This window comes from Erinaceus europaeus, chromosome 11 (genome assembly GCF_950295315.1).
Source record: "Erinaceus europaeus chromosome 11, mEriEur2.1, whole genome shotgun sequence".
Taxonomy (NCBI): domain Eukaryota; kingdom Metazoa; phylum Chordata; class Mammalia; order Eulipotyphla; family Erinaceidae; genus Erinaceus; species Erinaceus europaeus.
The window spans coordinates 98707159-98728399 of NC_080172.1; the positions used below are offsets into that span (position 1 = coordinate 98707159).

General features: G+C 43.0%; 1 long non-coding RNA gene across 1 annotated transcript in view; it reads right to left on the minus strand.

Moving 5' to 3' along the window:
• Nucleotides 1-5770: 5770 nt before the first annotated feature.
• LOC132541432 (uncharacterized) overlaps nucleotides 5771-21241 on the minus strand; it is a 223150-nt gene continuing 207679 nt past the window's right edge. Inside the window, exon 3 of the long non-coding RNA XR_009552634.1 lies at nucleotides 5771-5956. This is a non-coding gene — a long non-coding RNA (uncharacterized LOC132541432). The remainder of the gene's footprint in view (nucleotides 5957-21241) is intronic.

Below are 21241 nucleotides of genomic sequence, written 5' to 3' on the forward strand. Positions count from 1 at the left end.
ACTCCAAAGAGCCCATGACTATACTAGTTTTTTTTTTCCCCTGAGCCTGACATCTGATATGCAGGTGGATCCAATTTATTGTCTGGGGAGATGATGTCATGGCTGGAAAAAGGACCAGAAAGCTGGATCAGGAAAGAGAGTAGCTCCCAAATATGGGAAAGGGGTATAAATATTGTTGACTATAAACTCCATCTGATCTGGGGCCCATATTCAGCTTAGGAGCCTATGTGACCCTGCATTCCTGTAGATCTGAGCTCACATTCTGTGTTCATGAGTAGGAACATTCTAAGCTGCCCCAATTTCAGGATCCATCTTCCTCAGGTGGAAGATAGAGTATGTTGTCCATCCTTCCTTCACAGGATGGAAGATTCTCTACCGTTATTGATCCAAGCTGAGGGCAAGGTCCTAGGGGGCCCCACAAAGGGGTATATTGTGTTGTTCCTCATATAGATGACCAGTAACAATGGAGAGATGAATTTATTTGAGGTCTAGGCCCATCATATCTGTTTGGGAATCTCAGGACTCCCTGAGTAGGGCCCCAACTGATGGGGTAACCTGCCTGATAGTGGCTAAAGAGTCATCATTAAAGTGTGCCAGTCTCTTGCCCTTATTCAGCTTTTGCAGTCCTTACTTTGATAAGGTTAGGTTTGGAGTCACTGAGGGAAGTATAGTAGGAAGTAGATGAGGAGGGTATCTAAGTCTAAGTAGACACTGTTTCATTAGGAACTTTATACTGACTCCTGCAGACTATTGTGCACTTTTACTTTCAGGTATATTTTTTGCCCTAACTTATGGATACATGTGAACATATAACCTATCTCATGGGACCTAGTCTATATCTAGGTTTTGGGGCTTTGTTTGGAAATGAAACCTGAAATGGAATTAGATAATCCTGTGAAAAGAAATGTCTCACCTAAGTAATGAGGCTGAAGGGTTGACATTCCATGCCTGACGTCTGTGGACACAGCCTGAAGTGAAGCGTGCTGAGGTGCTACACTTTGCATTGATTAGGTTGGGATCAGCAGATGCAATATCATTTGGTATGAATTGAGAGAAGCATGCAGGAAAATGAGCCCCACCCTAGAGGTTCCAGGACTGGGGGAAATATAGGCTTTATAGAAGAAGTGAGAGGTTCCTGCTGTCTTAGGGTTTAAGGAGCCAATAGATAGTTATTGCTGTAATCAGATTATTTGGCAATTGAGTTAAATTTGAAAATCCCATTGTTAGGATTTGCTGTATCATACACAACATCACTATAATTTATGTCTTTTGACATTATTTGTATATAGCTGTGTCTTATAGAGTAATGCCACCAGTTGTTTCTGTTCTCCCTGGTCTAAGCTTTTAAGAGAGTCAACATTTCAAAGATTCGGCCTATGGTCTGTGCATTAAAAAGTCTGAGACATTCAATCAATTTTTCCCCTCTCATATTAATTAAATAGTGATTTATAGGACTACAAGTAAATAGTAGTATACATAAACACCATTCCCACCTCCAAAAGACTGTGTCCTGTTGGGTAGTATGCCAGCTCTCCCTGGCTTCTGCTTAACCAAGCACCGGTATGCCTGTATAGGGATTGGTTTGATCGCATTCAAAGCGGTCTATTTACATGGTTTGATCCCATTCAAAGCGGTCTATTTACATGGTTTGATCCCATTCAAAGCGGTCTATTTACATAAATCACTTTTACATTTACATAAAGCACCACACTCCCTCCAGGGCATTAGTGGTTCAGTGATAGAATTCTTGCCTGCTCCGCCCCCTCTCCTTGTCACACCCTGATTTTCACCAGTCACTTTTCTCTCCACTCTCTGTATGTCACATCTTGTTTACACCCTACTTGCAAAGTATGTAAGGACAACATTGTTCGTTTTAGTTAGTTGGTAGTTGTGTTAGTTTTAGTCTAGCTCGGCTTAGATTGCGCTGCGTCCTGCATGAATAAAGAGATACTGCGTACAGCTCAACCATGAGTCCCTGGTCCTCTGTTACCCGCCCGTGAAGCCAGCCCGGCGAAAACAACAGTGTCCTACCCATCCTCCTCCCCTCACCCCCCTGTGAAGCCAAACATCCACCCTCACCCTCAACCCAGAGATTTTTTTACTTTGGTGCCCTACTCCAGACTCAGTAAAATCCTGCTTTGAGGTTCCCTTTCTGTTCTTCTTTCTCAACTTCTATTTATGAGTGGGATCATACCATACTCATCTTTATCTTTCTGACTTAGCTCATTTGACATAATTTCTTCTAGCTCCATCCAAGATGGGTCAGAGAAGGTGGGTTCATTGTTCTTAATAGCTGCGTGGTATATGCTTTTTTTCTTTTTTATAAAGGTCCATGCACAACTGCACCATTTATTACCCTTTGCTTTGTCTTATCATTTCGCCTGCTTTTGCCGTTATTCTCTTTTTAATGGGCATCTGAATAATTAGGATTCTGGTAGGTGCCCATAAATGAGATGGCTCAGGATGATACCTATCTTGGGGAGATATGAAACTGTATCCCAATGACAACAACAATCTTGTAAACCCACAATTCCCATGTAAAATGATATGGAAGAGTTTTGCTTCCCTACAGGTAGTAAGATGAAAGATTATTTCATAAGATAGGGCTTATAGAATACTATAGAGTTCAAAAGACATCAAGAGCTTGGTAAAAAAAAGAAAGCTGAATTGTAAGCAGTGAGATGAACTTAACTGACATTTTGAATTAAATTATAATCAAATGAAGCAAGGGGAAATAGTTAAATTATTTTTATTAATGTAAGAACTTCTTGAAGGCAGAGTTGCAGTGGGAGGGGTTCCCCAGGAGTGGTTGGAAGGGGGACTCAGTTGTTTCTCCTGTGTCCCCCAACAAATGGGCAATGACTTGTGAATGTATGTGACCTAGCTCCATCTTCTAACCAGTTCCGTGACCCAGATCCCCTGGCAGGTACCAATGCTGGGGTGCTACTCACCCCTCCCACCCAAATACCCAGAGGACAAGAAAATATTTTTCTATTAATTTAATATGGACTGAAAGGATAACACACCAGAGCTGCATGCTTGAGACCCTAAAGGACACAGTTCCAGTTCCTGGCACTACCGCTAGCTGGGGATGAATGATACATCTCTCTTTTTCTTTCTCTCTCCTTTCATCTAAATCTATACTTGTAAATTCCTCTGATTTGCTGAAATAAGTTATGGCTCCGGACATACGATTGTAATATCTGGTAATGACCCCGAGGCAAAAACAACCTTTCTGTTTCTCTTGTGTAACTGAAGTGCTAGACATTGTGTATACATATCCAGTGTTTGAGTGCTAAGCCGACTTACTGTTCTGTTGACTCTCAACTACTGGGGAAGTTTGACTGCACACATTCCATGCTGAGTTTCCTTGAGTAGTTTGGATTCCTTGTCTATGATGCAGTTTGTTGTTCTCATTAAATGGAAATTCTCTTGACAGATGGATACAATTTTATTTCATTGACCTATCTGTGATTTTTTAGAGTGTCTTACAGGAGCTCTTACAGAAATGTGGAATTTGCAGCAAAATTAAAGAACTATTAGGTACTCAAACCTCTCAATACTGTTCAAAACTGTTTTTTTAATTAACTGTGTTTTAACTTAACTCTTTAAAATTTATCATTTACTGAATAGAGACAGAGAGAAGTCAAGAGAGAATAGAGAGATAAAGAGTGAAAGTGAGGGGGAAAAAAGAGAGAAAGAGAGAGAGAGAGAGAGCCAGCTGGAACACTACTTCACCACCAGGGGCTTCCTGGACCTGAACTCACGACCTTCCATATTGTAACCTGTACACTCAAATGTGTGTGCCACTCCCAGCCCCCTCAAAACTGTTTTAAACGACTCAAGTTCAGGAAGGGAGGAGAGGGAATTGTTATTTTAGACATTAAAGCTTTTATTAGTGCTACTATGTTAGTTTACACCATTAAAGGTATTTGCAGTGTACTCCATAAGTGGCAGTACACATATTTCCACACAGATGACTGCCATATATTATTATTATTATTATGACTACTAGGACTATCACTGGGGCTTGATGCCAGCACTAGGAATCTGCTCCTGGCAGTCCTTTTTCCTTTTTTTTTTTTTTCTCCTTTCTTTTCTGTTATACTTTACAGGACAGGACAGAGAGAAATTGAGAGGGGAGATTGAGAAGGAGAGAGAAAGATAAACACCTGCAGACTTGCTTCACTGCTAGTGAAGCAGCTCTCTTGCAGGTAGGAGCCAGGGTTTGAACCAGGGTCCTTGTATGTGGTAATATGTGCACTTAACCAGGTGCACCACCACCCAGTTTTCATATTCTATTCTTTTTAATATTTATTTAATCTGAGAGAGAGAGAGAGAGAGAGAGAGAGAGAGAAAGATAGAGATAGCAACCAGAGCACAACACTGCTTCTGTGTATGTGGTGATGGAGACAGAAGCCAGGGTTTCACGCTTACCATTACTATGCTGTATGTTAAACCACTTTCCCAACCACCGTTTTTTTTTTTTTATTGTTGTTATTTGTGATTGTTACGAGATTGTAAGATTACAGGATATAATTCCACACCACACCTACCACCAAAATTATGTGTGCCCACCCAGCTCCCAAAGACAACCATCATAGTTCTCACAAAGTCTTATAAATAGTATGCTTGCTTCTGTTTTTTCTTTCTCCCAAGTTCAGTGTGCATCAGTTCTCTAGATTTCTCATTGTAGCTGTCTTTCATCTTTTACTTACTTCACTAAGCATAATCACTTGTAGTTTTGTCCATTTTGTCCCAAAGGGCACAATATTGTCTTTTTTTTTCCTTTTGCCTCCAGGGTTATACCAGGCCATTCCACACCCCCGCATTTTTTGTTGTCCTTGTTGTCATTATTGTTATTGTTTCCATTGATGTTTTTGTTGGATAGGACAGAGAGAAATTGAGGAGGGGAGATAGAGAGGAGGAAGAGAAAGACAGACACCTATAGACCTGCTTCACCGCTTGTGAAGCGAACCCCCTGCACGTTGGAAGCTGGGACCTCTAACTGGGATCCTTAGCTGGTCTTTGCCCTTGGTGCCATGTGTGCTTATCCCACAGTGCTACCCCCCCCAATATTGTCTTTTTGATTGCACAGTAGTATTCCATGGAATATAAATCCCATAACTTCTTGAGAGCTTGTTTAGAGGTTCTAGCTGGGCAGCACAGCTTCTCCTATATCCTCGACAGAAGACCGGTCTCTATTCCGGGAAGGCCGTCCTCTTTGACCAAGTGCGCAGCTTTGTGAGGGACACACATGGAGCGGTAATGGAGGAAGGGGACAGATCAGCCGAATTAACCCTGGTGATCAATGGGGTGACAGATTTCTCAGCCAGATCACCCTCACATCCAGCACCCATAACTTCTTTATTTAGTCCTCTGCTGATGAATATTTAGGCTGCTTCCATTGTTAGGCGATTGTGAATAAAGCAGCCATGAGCATAGTGCATATGTCCTTTCTAATTAGTGTTGTCCTTTGGAGAAATGCCCAAGGGTGGTATTGCGTTATCATAAGATAATCCCATTTTTATTTATTTAAAAACTTCATAAGTCTTCCAAAGGGATGCACCAATTTGCATGACAATATTTCTTTTTTTTTTTTTATTTAAGAAAGGATTAATTAACAAAACCATAGGGTAGGAGAGGTACAATTCCACACCATTCCCACCACCCAATCTCCATATCCCAACCATTCCCCTGATAGCTTTCCCATTCTCTATCCCTCTGGGAGTATGGACCCAGGGTCATTGTGGGTTGCAGAAGGTAGAAGGTCTGGCTTCTGTAATTGCTTGCCCGCTGAACATGGGCGTTGACTGGTTGGTCCATATTCCCAGTCTGCCTCTCTCTTTCCCTAGTAGGATGGGTCTCTGGGGAAGCTGAGCTCCAGGACACATTGGTGGGGTCTTCAGTCCAGGGAAGCCTGGCCGGCATCCTGATGACATCTGGAACCTGGTGACTGAAAAGAGAGTTAACATGCGAAGCCAAACAAATTGTTGAGCAATCATGGACCCAAAGCTTGGAATAGTGGAGAGGAAGTGTTTGGGGGGTACTCACTGCAAACTCTAGTGTACTTCTGCTTTCAGGTATATATTTTGCAATAGTTTATGGATATGTGTGAACATATGCTCTCTCTCACAGAACCTGGTGTATATCTAGGTTTTGGGACTTTGTTAGAAAGTGAACCACCTGAGATGGAATTAGAGTATACTATGAAAGGAAAGGTCTCATGCGAGTAATGAAGCTGAAGGGTTGTCTTTCCACACGTGAAGTCTCTGGACACAGTCTGAAGTGAAGCATGTTGAGGTGGCCATCATGTTGGTTAGGTTGTGATCAGCAGATGCAGTATTATTTGATATGGATTGGGAGAGGCATACGGGAAAGTGGGCCCTATCCAATGGTTCCAGGACTGGGGGAAGTAAAGGCTCTATAGTGGAGATGTGAGGTTCCTGCTGTCTTAGGGTTCAAAAAGACAATCAATAGTTAATGTTATCATCACATTATTTGGTAATTGGGTTAACTTTGAAAAGTCCTTTTATTAGGGTTTGCTGTACATTACCCAGTATCTTGTATATAGCTGTGCTATTGGTTGCTTCTGATCTACTTGATCTAGGCTTTTGAGAGAGTCTGCATATCAATTACACAGCCTATATATTGAAAAGATTCAGTTTGTGTTTTGAAAAACTTTGAGACATACAATTAATTTTTCCCCTCTTGTATTAATTAACTAGTGATGTATATGACTACATTTTACTAGAAGTGTACATAAACACCATTCCCACCACCAAAAGACTGTGACCCATCCCTCCCACCCACTCCCACCCCCCACTGTTCCACGAAGCTACATGTCTACCCCTCACCACAGTGTTTTTACTTTGGTGCCCTACTTACAATTTGGTTAGGTCCTGCTTTTAGTTTCCCTTTCAGATCTTCTTAGTCAACTTCTGTTGATGAGTGGGATCATCATATACTCATCTTTATCTTTCTGACTTAGCTCACTTAACATAATTCCTTCTAGCTCTGTCCAAGATGGGTCAGAGAAGGTGGGTCCATTGTTCTTGATAGCTGCATAGTATTCCATTGTGTATATATACCACAGCTTTCTCAGCCACTCATCTGTTGTTGGGCACCTGGGTTGCTTCCAGGTTTTAGCTATTATGAATTGTGCTGCTATGAACATAGGAGTACACACCTCTTTTTGGTTGGGTGTTATGGAGTCCTTGGGGTATAAGCCCAGGAGAGGAATTACTGGTCCATGTCTAGCCTTGTGAGAGTTTTCCAGACTGCTCTCCACTGAGGCTGTATCAATTTACAATCCCACCAGCAATGTAAAAGGCTTCCTCTGTCCCCACATCCTCTCCAGCATTTGTTGCTGCTGTCCTTTTTGATGTATGCCATTCTTACAGGAGTGAGGTGGTATCTTAGTGTTGTCTATTTCTTTAACAATATTGATAGTGACCTTAGAGAAATGCAAATTAAAACTACACTGAAATTCCATCTCACACCTGTGAGAATGGCCTACATCAACAGAACAGGAAAACAAAATAAACAAACAAACAAAAACAGGCGGTGAGGTTTTGAAGCAAGAGTCTCTTTTCCACTGTTGATGGGAATGCAACCTGGTGATTCTTTTAAAGACAGTCAGTCCTGTGATCGAATCCTCCTCCTGGAAGAACACTGACATTGGGGGCTTCCTGCAGATATTGACCAGTTTTCCCTGTAACGGTTCCTTCTTTCAGTACATGTTCTGATGATTTTTACTCTGATTGGAACTTGCCTCCCCTCACTTGTTCCCCCACTCCTTCCAGCACTTTACCTACTCTACTCATCACACCAAATGGAGAGGACATACTGTGCTGTGAATGTTGCTTATATACTCAGTGAAGGTTAGTGAATGCTTCTTGAAAACTGAAAATTGACTTTGATATATCCCTAGAATAGTGCGAAGCATAAAGTGTACTGTTAATAAACACTTGCTGAATGGATTCAATCATCTGGGCACATAGACAACAGCACATATTCTCACACAAGATATTTAATACTGCAAAGCTACTTCCAAACTTCAAATTCATTGAAGGAACAAGGGAGGAAAGATATTGAAATCAATTAATGGTGATAGTTGAGAGAAGGAAGTTTTGGTAACACTGTTAATTTATTGAAAACTCACTTTGTTAAGTTCCTCTTATAAGAAACATTAATTTTCAATATTAATAGCTATAGTAACTTATATATACACAGATCTATCTTTTCAGCATTTAATTTCTTTTAGAGTTATGTTAGAGTGATACTCATGAAAAATCTGAGCCTCACAGAAATTAAATTCAGTATTTGAATTAATTCAATAACTTTTGATTGTATTCTGTTATATATAATCTATGACCATGTGCTATGTAATATACAATGCAACTATACTTACATATGATATGCTTTGGGGTTCCTGATGCATGATGGGAGGGGGACCTAAGTTAGTGGTGAGAGTGTTTTTCAGGCGTATGAAAATTTAAAAAAATCGTAAATTGTAATGCATCTTATTATTTAAAACCATGTCCCTGAAAATGTTCACATTAAGAGATTAAAAGGGAAGCTTTCATTTATTCATTTCGCAAATTTTTGTTGAAGGTCTACTATAAGGTGAGTATAGTTCCAGGTCTTTGTTATCCTTTCCCTTATGATGTGTAAATTAAAAAAATTTTTTTCTTGCCACCAGGATTATTGCTAACGTTCAGTGCTTGAACTATGAATCTACCACTCCCAATGGACATTTTTCCTTTCTTTTTTTCCTCCTTCTATTTTTTTAGTAGATATGAGAGAGAGAAATTGAGAGGAAAGGGAAAGATAGAGGAGACAGAGAGACAGAGAGACACCTGCAGACTTGTTTCACCTCTCATGAATTGTTTCCCCTTCAGTGGGGGAGTGGGGACTCAAACTGAGGTCCTTGTGCATGGTAATGTATGTGCTTAACTGTGTGTGTCACTGCCTGGCCAATGGTACGTAAAGTTTTTGTGGAGGGGAACAGACAGTAAATGATAAACATAACACACAAGCAAGTAAATAATTAAATAAATTAAATATAAGCTTGGATTGCTTATATTTACTGCTCAGTTCTGAAATCAGATGGTTCTAAGGGTTGACCTTGCGATGACTGAGATCTCCAGCATGAAAGTCTTGCTCATTTCCTCTGTGCTACCTCCCTGGCTAGATGGTAATAGTCATGGGGAAAAAAATAAAAGAGAAAAAAAGAATGATAAAGGATATGTTTACCTCTGGGAATACGGTGTATTATTACCGAACGCAGTAAGATGTAAGCAGCATTTGGTTATAGTGATAGAATACAGGTAAAATGTTGCAGAGGACTTATTCTGATGCAGTCTCCGCCCCCAGGTTTTTCTATACCCCGCTAAATCCTAGAGTGCCCCCTTTCAACCAATCCTGGCTCCGCCCCCAGGTTTTTCTATGCCCCGCTAAATCCTAGAGTGCCCCCTTTCAACCAATCCTGGCCCTACACGTCACCCCTGGTTGTCGCCCAATAAAAAGCCCCCTCACCCCTCCCTTCTCTCTCTCTGGGCTCTCGGCTCTCCCTCTCTGAGGTCTCGCTCCCTGCTCTCCCCCCGTGGTCGGCCATTGCTGGCTGGCTCCACGTGGTCTGAACCAAACCTCCCCCCCCATCCTATAATAAAGATCTGTGTACCCCTTTGCTCTGGACGTCCGCTCTCTTCTCCGCGGTGCAGCCCGACACCAGACCACATCAACAACATCTGGCGCCCATCGTGTTCCGTACCCACACCACGCCCGGCCTGAGGTCTCCGAAACCGCCCAGACACAGGTAAGTGGAATCCGCCCGCTTCTGTGGCCCCGCGTTTCCCTCCACCATGGGATTTTTTCCGTTTTATGAGGAGGTGTCCCAGACATTCTATCCTTCTCTCCTGGGACAGGCTTTCGATCTCAGAGACGCTTTAATTTTTGCTACACCATGGGTTCTCATGGCTATATTTACTATTTTCAGGATATGTACAAGGCCTCCTGCCAAAAGGTTAAGTGACCTTGAGGCTGAGATACAGGAGTTAAAGGATATTTGCTTAGGACTTAAACACCCTAAGCAATCTGCAGTCAGCCCCCAAACCACTGCCTCCGGGCACACGTGTTCGGTTTCTCCTGCAGCAGCTTCTGCTTCCACGACCCCTCCCCCCACTGCCCCTGAAGACACGTGTTTTGCCGCTCCTTTGACCCCTCCCCCAGCTGTCCCCACAGACACGTGTTCGGCTCCTTCTGCAGACAAGTGTTCGGTCCCTTCTGTGGCAGACACGTGTTCAGTTCCTTCTGCTTCTCTGGCCCCGCCCCCCGCTTCCCGTGAGGCTTCCGGTTCTCTAGCCCCTCCCCCTGCCGTTCCAGTTTCAGCTCCGCCCCCGGCCCCTGCTGCCACGGTTTCAGCTCTGCCTGCAGCTTCCGTTTTCCTGACCCCGCCCCCGGCCCCTGCTGCCGCAGTTTCAGCTCCGCCTGAGGCTTCCTCGTCCCTGACCCCGCCCCCTGCTGATACGTCACCATTAAGGGACCTAGTGGCTGAGATACGAGAGCTAAAGGATATTTTTTCAGCATTTAAGGATTTTAAACCATGTGCAGTCCACCCCGGGAGCTCCGTCCCCGTAGATATGCGTTTAGTCTCCCCTGCAGCCACTACAGCAGTTTCTACTGAACTTTCCACTTCTGTAGCTCCCTCTCCCATGCCATCGGACCAAATCCACACATTCCCGGTAAACTTGGCCCCTTCTAAACAAAACCCTCAGCCGTGGCAGCCATATTCCTCAAAAGAACTTGGAACGCTCAGGCAAGCAGTCAGGGAGGATGGTATGCACTCTCCATGGACCAAGTCCGTTTTGAGAAGCTTTTACCATCATTTAAATATACCACAAGACTGGAAAGAACTGGCTCGTGCTGCACTCCCAGACCCACTCTATCTTCAGTGGCAGGCATGTTTCCGCGATGAGTGCTCTAGGCAATCACAGGAAAATAGTAACAAACAGGTAGAATGGAATTTTGATGCTTTGTTTGGAGCAGGAGCTTATGAATCTGGAACTCAGCAGGCAGAAGCCAGGTTTCCAACTGGTTATTTTGAACAGGTTCGCATCTGTGCAACACAAGCATGGGAAAGGGTGACCCCACCCGATGTAGATTCGTCAGCTCCCATTAACTCTTTTCACCAAGGCTCTGATGAGTCATTGGCGAGCTTCATCTCAAGGGTGAAGAGAAGCTTAGAGAGAAAGGTTTATAATCCTGACGTCCGCACACTACTCCTGCGCTCTATTGTCTGGGAAGGCATGACACCACAATTCCGTCAGGTATGCCTTAATCTTAAACACCTACACCCAGATAATTGGATTCTAGCGACACAGGAACTTACATCAGGCAATTATGGGACACCCGCTATGACGCAGGTCTATGCAGTTGCCCCACGTAAGCAAAACGGGGCCTGCTTTCAGTGCGGTCGCCAAGGACATTGGCGTAACCAATGTCCTGATAAATTGCAACCACGCCTCCAGTCAGGGAAACCACGCCTCCCGCCAGAGCAACCCCGCTTTCAGTCAGGGAGCCAGAGACCACGTACTGTTTGTCCAAAATGTCGTAAGGGGTTTCATTGGAAGAGAGATTGTTGGTCCCAATTTCATAAAGATGGTTCGCCCCTGAATAGTACAAATTCGGGGCCTGAGATTTTGTGGACTACTCCTGTTTTAGAACAAGGTCACCCTTCTATGACAGTAAAGATAGGCAACATTCCTTTTAAATTTTTGATTGACACGGGGGCAGCAAAGACGATTTTAAGGCAAGAAGAGATTCCCCAAGATTGGGAACTCATCCCTGGACCCAGTTTACATGGAATAGGAGGGATGACGAGAGCATTTTACACACGAGACTCGCTTATGTGGGAAGACCCAGAAGGTTCTACTGGACACTTCTGCCCTTTGGTAGCTAATATTAGCACCAACTTACTGGGCAGGGATCTTCTGGAATGTCTTAATGTTAGGATATCCACAGACGCCTCTGCAGAGCGTAAAACTCATTCCCGCGATACCAGGTCTATTCAGCACCCCTAATACTAAATGCCACTGTTCGTAGCCAAACACCCCGCTTAAGCTGGCTTTCTAATGAGCCTGTCTGGGTGGAACAGTGGCCTTTACCTAGGGATAAGCTAAAAATTTTAAAAGAGCTCGTCCGAGAGCAGTTGTCCTTGGGACACATTCGTCATTCTCGAAGCCCATGGAATACTCCTGTCTTTGTGATTAAAAAGCGCTCGGGAAAATGGCGCCTCCTTCAAGATCTCCGTGCAGTAAATAAAACCATGCAGGTCTGGGGCTCCCCCCAAAGGGGTTTGCCTCTTGCTTCTGCAATTCCCACGGGAATTCCAATCATAGCTATTGATATACAAGATTGTTTTTTCTCTATTCCCTTGCATCCACGAGATTGTAAACGTTTTGCCTTCTCTGTTCCGTCTATTAATAATGCCAGTCCCGCTGATAGATTTGAATGGGTGGTGCTGCCCCAGGGTATGGCCAATAGTCCTACGATTTGTCAGGAGGCTGTTAAATCTGCCCTTGTCCCATATATTCATAAGGGCCTTAATATTTTTCATTATACAGATGATATTTTAATATGGGGAAAATCAGATACAGATCTCTATGCCTTACGTGATTTTCTCATTCCTGCATTAAAGAAAAGCGGCCTTAATGTAGCCCCTGAGAAGATACAGCTAATCCCTCCAATATCCTTCCTAGGTTCAGAGATTTCTCTAACGCAAATTCGTCCCTTAAAACCTAATGTTACCTTCCCTTCTAACCTTACTCTTGCTTCTTTACAAAGTTTTCTAGGAAATTTAAATTGGCTTAGGCAGTATCTCTATCTGCCCACAAGCTGCCTCCAACCACTGTTTGACCTGTTGAAAGGAAACAAACAGCCCTCTTCAAAACATAAATTAACTCCTGAGGCCTCCTTGGCACTGGAAAGGGTTAACCAGGCCCTCCAGGACATGCACCTTGTTCGATTCTCCCCCTCCTCTCTGGTAAACCTTCTAATCTTCAACTCCACCCCCACAGTAGTAGGGGCACTGTGGCAAGACCATGGGGTTCTCGAATGGCTTCACACGCCAGTAGGAGGAGCTCCAAGACTCCTCACTGAGATAGATGCGTTAGCATTCATGGTTTGCCAAGGAAGAAATAGGTCTGTGCAGGTCTTAGGGAAAGAACCGGATTTAATCATTCTGCCCTTTTCTCTCACAGATACAGAGTGGCTTATACGCCATCATTCCCGCTTTGCCATAAGCTTCGTGGGGTTTCCAGGACAAATAGATAACCATTTTCCTTCTAATAAATTGATAGCTTCTTTACCTCTTCTGCCTCTACTAGCACCTAAACTTTTCTCTCGGGATCCCATTCCCTCTGCTCCTACAATCTTTACTGATGGCGGAAAAAGGGGAGCTGCTGCCCTTATATATTACCCAGACAAACAATCTCCTAAACCTCTCTTTACTGAGCTTCCTGATAATTCCCCTCAGTACAAAGAACTTTATGCTGTTTTTCTTGCACTAAAAGCTGTACCAGAATCCTTCAACCTTTTTTCTGACAGTGTGTATACTGTTAACTTACTTCCATGGCTTGCTCGTTCTTATGTGAAAATTGATGACAACCCACTTTCCCCTCTATGCTCTGTTCTCGAACCCAACCACTGTATATTCAACACCTTCGCTCCCACAGCCCTCTTCCTGGTTCCCTGTCCGAAGGGAATGCCGCAGTTGACCGCCTTGCCTCCACAGGAACTTTCCCAGTCTCTGTCTCTGATCCTGCTAATTTTCACTCTCTAACCCATGTTAATCTTAAAGGCCTTCAAGCTCGATTCCCTGATGTTCCTGTATCACAGTTAAAACATATCCTCGCTACATGCTCTTCTTGTGCAAGTCTCATAAAGACACCTGCTATCCAGACCCTTGGGGTTAATCCCCGAGGTTTAAAAGCTAATGCTATTTGGCAAATTGATGTCACCCACATACCAAACTTTGGCAAACAAAAATATGTGTTTGTCTCAATTGATACCTTTTCTAAATTTATGTGGGCTACAGCTCAGACAGGAGAAAGTGCTAAAAAGCTTGTAAGCCATATGCTCTCTTGTTTTGCCGTTATGGGGGTCCCATTATTTTTGAAAACAGACAATGCACCTATGTTTACAAGTAAACAATTTAAAGATTTTTGTTCCCTCTGGAATATTACTCATACCACGGGCATTCCCTACAATCCACAGGGACAAGGCATTGTCGAGAGGGCCCATCAAACTCTGAAGGCTCAACTAAATAAAGATAAAGGAGGAACATATCCCCCAAATATCCAGCTAGCAAAAGCCTTAACTACGTTAAATCTCTTTAATATTTACAATAACTCAGCCTTACCCCCTATTATTCTTCACTGGCAAACACCATCTACCCTCCCATCTATTAAGGTCAAATGGAGAGACCCACTCGATAAAGTTTGGAAAGGGCCTGACCCATTATTGACCATGGGAAGGGGTTTCGCATGCATTTTCCCTCAAAATTTCTCTAAACCTGTCTGGGTTCCTGCCCGCCATGTCCGACAATACCCGCAGGATGGCGCTGTTATTCCTGAAGAACAAGAAATAACACAAGAGGACCAGATGGAGGATACATCCCAGGATCCATAATATGGCATGGCAGAACCTACAAAAGTTGGCTCACAGAGCCCTCTCTCCTACCCCTTCCCTGAATGTCTTATGTTATGAATGGCCAGTTGTGTTTTGTGAGTGAGTGTGCTGAATGACCAAAAATTTTTTGTATGACCCATCTGCTCAGAAGTACTCTAAATGTTAAAACCATTGTTACTAACATGCATTAACTCTCTAAGTAACCTGAGTCTGCTTATAGTCCAAAGTCAATTATAGTAAACCTCTAACTTGTTACAAGTTTTATTGTTTTTCACAAGTAAGTGATTACAGCTATCAAGCCTTCATATGAGGAATCATCTGTTCATACGGTAAGGTATTAAACTGTAAGAAGTTCCTCCATATCCAACCTATGTGAATTAGCAACATTCACATATTCTTGTAAACTTAACTGGTGTATCTTGTCTTGCCACCATAGGCCTGCCTTTGTCAGCCAACAATTTAAAGATGTTTCTCTTTATAACATCACCCATGCCACGGACATCCTTTACTACCCCCAAAGACAAATGGCTGTTCCCCTGGACATCACATTCACTGACTGCTTCCCTTAGACTTGAGAGATGCTCCTACCTCTTCATATCAATGGATACATTCCCCCTTCCTTACCTGTATACCCTTAGTTGTGAGACCCTAGCTTGTTTTACTTCTTCTGCTCACAATAGGTCCTATAATTCTTTTTCTTTTTCAACATTTTAAATTTATTTATTAATGAGAAAGAGAGAAAGAACCAGACTCACTCTGGTACATGTGCTGCCAGGGATCGAACTCAGGACCTCATGCTTAAGAGTTCAAGGCTTTAGTCACTGCATCACCTCCCGGACCACAGTCCTATAATTCTTAACAAGCTCATGGCCTTTTGCAGCAACCGATTGATGCCATAAAGATGCAACCTATACAAAGTCACTATCATAGGCTGGACATGGCAGAATATTGAGTTGCTGTGGAGGATTTGCCCCCCTCCATCAGAACGTCCACCATGTAGAGGGCTGGCTAGCCAATGACGGGTAAGAGGAAACTAGCGCTATCCAGTCAACCTAAGACAGGGCATCTGGTACTACTGGGCAAAAATGACCAGGTGTTCCAATGACGGGTAAGACGGAAGGCTGATCCCCAACCTAAGACAGGCACAGTCCACCCTGCCACAAAACAAAGTCCGCCAAACATCAAAACATGATATAAGACAGGGGGACATGTGGGGAGCCACATGTGCCCTCAAGGTTGCTATTGGCATGGCCGTAGAGTTTATGTTAAAAGATAGTTCCTGGGAATCGGGTGGTGGTGCAGCGAGTTTAGCAAGAACTGGCTTGAGGATCCCAGTTTGAGCCCCCGGCTCCTCACCTGCAGGGGAAACACTTCACAGGCAGTGAAGCAGGTCTACAGGTATCTTTATCTCCCTCTGTCTTTCCCTCCTCTCTCCATTTCTCTCTGTTCTATCCAACAACCACAATATCAGCAATAACAACAATATAATTACAACAAGAACAACTAGGGCAACAAAGGCAAGATACAAGATACAAAAAAAAAAAAAAAAAAGGGATAAGATAGTTCCCGCTTCCCTACACCTTAGAGTCTTTGTTAAAAGATAAGGTCTTTTTCCCCATGAATCACCCAGGACCTTCCAGATAAACGGCTGACTACCATGACAAATAATATAAAATATAATCATAAATGAATAGGAAAAATACATCCCCCAATACTCAGTTGGTCAAGGCACCAAACCTCTTCTTCTATAAAGCATTCAAGTCAGATGCCCTGCTAACCACAAGAAGCAGATTGTTTGTGTTTCTTTACAGGAATCCCGGAAAAACCATCTGAACCCCTGCACACCCTGACGTCACTCACTAGATGGCACGACTACCGTGGCACACCCCCCGAAACCCTAGATGTCACTCAACGCGATCTGAAGAATCTGATTCGCAGACTCCAAGGACAGAACCTTTTTACTGCCTGTCTGCCTTTCCTGCTTTTGCTTTGACCTGTCACGTTTTGGCGGTTCCAGCTCACAATCTACAGAAAAGCAGAATTCCAGAGGCTGACCTTCCTCATGCAGCATTTCATCCCCTGCCATTTCTCCCCCTAGTCGCCTACTTTGGACTGAGACTTCTATCGGACTTGCTGGTATACCCTTTGGACACTTTAGACAATTTTACAGCAGCTTCCTTCCCTTCACGTTGCTGGTTTTTCATAGACTGATCCTGAGTAATTCATAGACTTTACAGACTGTTGCCTTGAGGACTATACAATGCCAAATAGCCCCTCTGTTTGGTGGGTCATGCCTCCCGCCTCCCCCTCATTATGTACCCATGCCCCTTTCCCCACCCAAACAGGGAATGCTCCTTTACACACCAATCCTTCCCTTCACACCACACTGGCTTTTACTTCTCCCCTTCGTGTCCCTTCCTATTTTGTTATGTCATGTAGGCTTATGCCCAAAAGGTTTCTGCCCCATGATAGTCTTTTATAGACTTTGTACATCTTATGCTATTACTAGGTAGAAAGATAGAAAAGATGTAGAGATATTGTGAAGAGATGGTTGAGCAGGCTGCGCTTAAACCTATGAGATGAGTCTCTCCAGGTAAGTCTCTCTCTCTAAAGAGGGGTTGAGCACAGGAAGACGCATAAATCTCACAAGGTTGGCAGCCATTTAAGCCTTCCCTTCTCCACAGAAAGTCCTACATCTTCCCACCTGAGCATGGCATTCCTCTAAAACATTTAAGCCTGCTCCATTTTTCTTTACTGTGTCCATTTAGATATAAAGGGATAGGAGGAGATGTTGCTGAGGACTTATTCTGATGCAGTCTCCGCCCCCAGGTTTTTCTATGCCCCACTAAATCCTAGAGTGCCCCCTTTCAACCAATCCTGGCTCCGCCCCCAGGTTTTTCTATGCCCCGCTAAATCCTAGAGTGCCCCCTTTCAACCAATCCTGGCCCTACACGTCACCCCTGGTTGTCGCCCAATAAAAAGCCCCCTCACCCCTCCCTTCTCTCTCTCTGGGCTCTCGGCTCTCCCTCTCTGAGGTCTCGCTCCCTGCTCTCCCCCCGTGGTCGGCCATTGCTGGCTGGCTCCACGTGGTCTGAACCAAACCTACCCCCCCATCCTATAATAAAGATCTGTGTACCCCTTTGCTCTGGACGTCCGCTCTCTTCTCCGCGGTGCAGCCCGACACCAGACCACCTCAACAACAGTAAAATATTCATTGACTATCTAGTAGAGTTCAACAGATACTGAGTTCCTACTTTATTTAGTCATTGTATCAGGAACTGGAGAAAAGGGGCTATGATGTGGAGCCTGCACTTTAATATCAATGACCAGTGTTAAATAAACCCACGGGTATAAAGAACTATTACACATTGTGCTAAATGCTACCGAAGCAAATAACTGGGGTTAATTGTGTTCAGAATTTGGAGAGTCAGTTTCTCTGAGACACTGACATGTGTTTGTAGAACACAGAATGTGGAAGAGAACTTGAGGGATATCTAACTGAACAAAAAACTATGTAGGCATAGAAAAGAAAAAAAAATAACTAAGGAAAATCAGGCATGTTGCCGGTTTGTTCATATATATTGGAGCAGTAAGAACTGTGAATAATGTAATTTGCAAGATAGATAATAACAAATTTATGCATTGATGGCAGAGGTCCTCAAGTTTGGTTTTCATTTTGTTTTGTTCCACCTCAAATTTTGTCAGTGTCAAAGATGGGAAAATCCAGTTTCCTCTAGTGTTTGGTGCTCAGCCATGGGGGATGCATTGGATCGACCTTCTCGTGGTGCATCCCGTGAGTACCCATTCATTGGGGAAACTGACGATCCTTTCTAGCCGACTGAATCCACATGGATCCCAGTCACTTTCAAAGCCAGCAACAAGCAGCTCCTGACAGCTTTCAACCTGACCTGTTGACTGGCTACGGAAGAAGGGCAACCGTTAGAAGAAGAAGCCATGGGGGAGAAGTGACTAGTATGGCAGGATAGTGCTATGTTTAGCAAGAGTGTGGGTGATAAAAAGCAGCTGATAGTCCTTGGGCTCACTTCCTATGTGACTTTGGGCTAATGAGTTAACTCATCGGATCCTTAGTCTTCTATTCAGAAAGTGGAGATAGTAACCAAGTCATTAGATAAAAATGTTTTAGGGTTAGGGTTAGGGTTAGGGTTAGGCACTGGGGCTCAGTGCCTGCACCATGAATCCACCACTCCTGTGGCCATTTCTTTGATTTTTTTTCTTGGATAGGACAGAGAGAAATTGAGAGGGGAGGGGAAAATAGAGAAAGAGAGAGACAGAGATACACCTGCAGACCTGCTTCACTGTTTGTGAGGCAACTCCCCTGCTGGTGGGGAGCCAGGGGCTCGAACTGGGCTTCTTGAGCGGGTCCTTGATTTCTTACTATGTGAGCTAGATCAGGTGCAGGTCTGCCACCACCCGGCCCCGCTTAATGACTTATTCTTTAAGGAATAAGTATGATTTTACATCTTATGAAGCATATACTGTTATAGACAAATTACAAATCACATAGTTTATAAAAAATAGATAATTTATAACAAAATTAAATAATTCATTATGAATGGGATCACAGGAATAAATATGTGTGCATTGCTAAAGAGAGCATCTGGGTTTATATTTGATCCCCCCTCCCATTGCAACAAGTGTAGTACTGTCTTTTCTTTAAAAAAATAAAAAAACAGCTGTTTTGAGAAATGGACAGTTTATTTGATCAGGTGTCTGACTTTGTTTTGGCTCATGGTGAGGCCTCATAAAAAAAGAGGGAGCTCTTGTTCTTTTTTATTCTTTCCACTGTCTTCTCGGAGAACTTCAAAAAAATCTATCTTTAGACTCTAGGACCTTATAAAGAATTCAAATGGCATAACAGATGTGAATGTCTGGAAAATTTTAAGCATTGGAGTCAAATGGTATGCCTTCACTTTCTTCCTGAATATCTTTTAAAAAATACTTGCTGTCGTCTGTACCATGAAGTCAGCTAGCTAGCCAGTAAAATTCAGTCCCAAAGCATTTTCTATTGGAGTTTGTTTGTTTGCCTAGAACTTAGGAGCTTATTTAAAGATTCTTCAAAGGGTTTGTGCTTTAAAACTTTTATCTGTATAGCAGTTCCTTTCAGCTTACTTGAAAATTTCGTGAAGGCTATAGAAGAGTCTGACTATGCGTGATCCTGCTTTTGCTTGTATAATTCATAAGATCCTTCCTATTGAGTCTGACATAGCTTTGTATTATTGTCAGTCAGTGACTATGTAATACTTTATAATGAGAAAATGCTTCCCAGTCATTTAAAAAAAAAGTCTGGTAGCAGTAACAAATAGTTCCAGGAGACTGTTCATCACACAGACCCAACTGGTTCAATAGAATCATTTAAAACACTGGAAGGTTTGCCAATACTCTCTGAAAAGAATACTAGTACAATATCACTTTTTGTTTGATTGTCATGGGAATTTCAAAAACTTTGCTATGAAACTGACTCTTTTGGTTTGTATTTTTGTATTACATAGCAAATTTATATCATATATACTGGAATAAATGATCAAGTCTCAATAGAAAAATGACAAAATCTCTAAGGCAAATATCTAGAAAAACATGGAAGATTCTAGAATCATTAAAGAGATTATTCCTCTAATGCCAAACATAGCGTTTAAGCTTTGGAGTCAGATAAGCCTGAGTTTCAACCTACAACAACTGGATGACTAAGTAATGTGGAAACAGATTACTTTTTAAATTTTTTTATTTTTATTTTATTTTATTGTTATTATTATTTTTTGCCTCCAGGGTTATTACTGGGGCTCGGTGCCTGCACCATGAATCCACTGCTCCTGGAGAATATTTTTCCCATTTTGTTGCCCTTGCTGTTGCCCTTGTAGTAGTTGTTGTTGGATAGAACAGAGAGAAATGGAGGGGGGGAAGACAGAGAGGAGGAGAGAAAGAGAGACATCTGTAGACCTGCTTCATCGCTCGCAGAGCAACCCCTCTACATGTGGGGACCTGGGTGCTCGAACCAGGATCCTTATACTGGTCCTTGTGCTTTGCGCCATATGCGCTTAATCTGCTGTGCTACCACCCAGCCACACAAATTACTTTTAAAATTAATTTTTATTTTATTTTTCTCATATTTGATAGGTTAGAGAGAAATCGAGGGAGGAAGGAAAGATAGGGAAAGAGACACCTGCTATTCTGCATCGCCACTTGTGAAGCTTTCCCCCTGTAGGTAGGGATTGGAGGATTGAACCTGAGTCCCTGAGCATGGTAACATGTGCACTCAACAGACTGTCACAACCCAGCCCTCCTGGGGGAAAAAATGACTAACACTGGATTTCTCACTTTGACTTTGGGCAATTAGTCCATTTCAAGACCCTGAACTTTGACTTCCTCACTGTGGATTAACTGAGAAAGTCAAAGTGTTGGGAAGGTTTGTAATACACATAAATGTGAGATATTAGCTTTGTGATAAAAGTTCAAGTAAATCTGGCTGAAATAACTGCTACTTCATGCTCACCAGGGTTTGTTCTAGCTGCCTAGCTGGGTTCGTTCCTCTTTC